A 3,165-nucleotide genomic window follows, 5' to 3' on the forward strand; every position below is an offset into this window, starting at 1 on the left:
GAGTGTGGACACTGAGATCTGAAAAACGGGCTCTGCCCCCCAAAGCAAGAAACTCTGGAGGACTAGAAGTAAGCCTACAATAAGGTTGATACTCGAAGAACATTCACTAACCACACAGCCCTCTCATCCTATCACACTGGGGGCAAACTCTAAGCCCTGAGTACCCAAACCAGCACTCCCTTCCAGTCAAAATATAATTCATCAAAGATTAATGAACAATTATGCAATAGAATAACTATAACCTGGAGTATACTAGTAAAGGTTTAATAAGTAACTTGACAAGAAAAGGAAAAGAAAGGTGGAAAAAAGTCCTGATTTGTGGCACTTACTAATTTTCCACGGGGTAAATATATCTACTGTGACCTGCTTCAAGCTAACAATGTGAAGTCAGTCACTGGTGGACAGTGTGGGCGAGATGATCGCTGAGTCAACCTGAGCCAAGTCCACACACTGCTGACTTGCACTCAGCGGGTCATTAATTTTCATTCACTTAGAAAATGTTTACTGAGCTCCTTCTCTACCGAGTATTGTTAAAGAGCTGTGGTAAACATTGCAGAAATGGTCCTAATTTATATAAAGTTTGCATTCTGTTTGAGATAGGCAGAAAACAGAAGTTTAAAAATGGATAAGATAATACCAGAGTTTGGCAAGTTGTGTGAACCAATAAAACAGAGTGACTGGATTTTTTAGCTTAATTTAGAACTAATTAGAGAAGACCTCATATTTAAACAGATACCTGAACAACAAGAAGAAATATTTGGGGCTGAGGGTTTCAAACAGAGAGAACAGCAGTGGTGGGAATGAGGCTGGTGTGCCAGATATAGATATAGAGTGGGTGGAGGCAGGAGTGTGGAAGAAAGTTGAGGGAGATAGGACCAGAAAAACGACAGCAGTAAGATTACGTAAAGCCTTTTTTTTTTTTTTTAATTTAAACTTGGTCTTTATGTTTGTTTAATTTTTTTAATTTTTCATTTTTTTTATTATGTTATGTTAGTCACCATCAGTACATCATTAGTTTTTGATGTAGTGTTCCATGATGCATTGTTTGTGTGTAACACCCGGTGCTCACTGAAATACATGCCTTCCTTAATACCCATCACTGGGCTCATCCATCCTCTCCCACTTCCACTCCTCTGAAACCCTCAGATTGTTTTCCAGAATCCACAGTCACTCACAGTTTGTCTCCACCTCTGATTTCCCCTACTTCATTTTTCCCTTCCTCCCCCTAATGTCCTCCATGCTATTCCTTATGTTCCACATATAAATGAAACCATATGATAACTGTCTTTCTCTGCTTGACATATTTCACTTAGCATTTTTCCCTCTAGTTCCATCCATGAGGATGCAAATAGTGGGTGTTCATCCTTTCTGATGACTGAGTAATATTCCATTGTATATATGGACCACATCTTCTTTATCCATTTGTCTACTGAAGGGCATCTTGGCTCTTTCCACCATTTGGCTATTGCAGACATTGCTCCTATGAACACTGGGGTGCATGTGCCCCTTCTTTTCACTACATCTGTATCTTTGGGGTAAATACCCAGTAGTGCAATTGCTGGGTCATAGTGTAGCTTTATTTTTAATGTCTTGAGGAAGCGTCATAATTGTTAATGCTACCCAGAGCAATCTATGCATTCAATGCAATCCTTATCAAAAGAGCTGGAATAAACAATCCTAAAATTTGTATGGAACCAGAAAAGATCCCGAATCACCAGGGGAATATTGAAAAAGAAAACCAAAGCTGGGGGCACCACAATGCCTGACTTTAAGCTACATTTCAAAGCTGTGATCATCAAGACAGCATGGTATTGTCACAAAAACAGATGCATAAATCAATGGAATAGACAAAAGAGCCCAGAAATAGACCCTCAACTCTATGGTCAACTAATCTTCGACAACACAGGAAAAAAATATCCAATGGAAAAAAGAGGCAATCCACAAAATGGGAGAAGATATTTGCAAATGACATTACAGATAAAGGACTGGTATCCAAGATGTAGAAAGAACTTCTCAAACTCAACACCCAAAAAAGCAAGTCAAAAAATGGGCAGAAGACATGAACAGAAACTTCTCCAAAGAAGACATACAAATGATTAACAGACACATGAAAAAATGTTCATCACCATTAGGCATCAGGGAAACTCGAATCAAAGGCACATTGAGATACCACCTCATACCAGTTAGAGTGGCAAAAATTAACAAGGCAGGAAACAACAACTGTTGGGGAGGATGTGGAGAAAGGGAACCCTCTTACACTGTTGGTAGGAATGCAACTTGATGCAGCCACTTTGGAAAACAGTATGGAAGGCTCCTCAAAAAAATTAAAAATAGAGCTACCCTAGGACCCAGCAATTACATAAAGCCTTGAAGAGGCTGGATGTTATTCTAAGGCAAAGTGAAAAGTTTTGAGGCTCTTAAGCAAGAAACCAACCTGAATCTCAAATTATTAATATTCTGAGACTATGAAAGAATAAAGCAGGAAGACCAGTTAAGAGGTCTACTACACCACAGACTAGTAGAAAATATTTGCCACAATTATGTCAGATGAAAGACTCTGTCAAGAAATCTCACAATTCAACACATGACACAACCCTTTAAAACTGGGCAGAGGGGGCACCTGGGTGGCTTAGCTGGTTAGGCACCTGACTCTTGATTTCAGCTCAGGTCATAATCTCTGAGTCCTGAGATCAAGCCCTGCATTAGGCTCCGTGTTTATCCCTCTACCTTCCCCTTTGCCCTTCACCACACTCCCACTCTCTGTCTTTCTCAAATAAACAAACAAACAAATACATAAATAAATAAAAATCTTTTTAAAAAACTGGCAGAGGTGTGAACAAATATAGCAAATGGTGATCTGTGAATGACAAACTTATGAAAAGGGGCTCAACATCACTAGTCCATAGCCCAAACTCCTTCAATGGCTAAAATTAAGACTTGATCAAATGTTGGCATTTAGCAAAGAGAAGAGAAAACATAAATCCATGTATATATTGTATACAAATATTCATGGTAGCTTTAATTATAATAGTCAAAACACAAGAAATAATCAAATATCCATCAACAAGTGATTGGAAAAAACAAATTACAGTATATCCATATAGCGAAATATTTGTAGGCAACAAATAATGAATTTCAAAATAATTTTGTCAAGTGAAAGTAGCC

Source organism: Neovison vison, chromosome 6 (genome assembly GCF_020171115.1).
Source record: "Neovison vison isolate M4711 chromosome 6, ASM_NN_V1, whole genome shotgun sequence".
NCBI lineage: Eukaryota > Metazoa > Chordata > Mammalia > Carnivora > Mustelidae > Neogale > Neogale vison.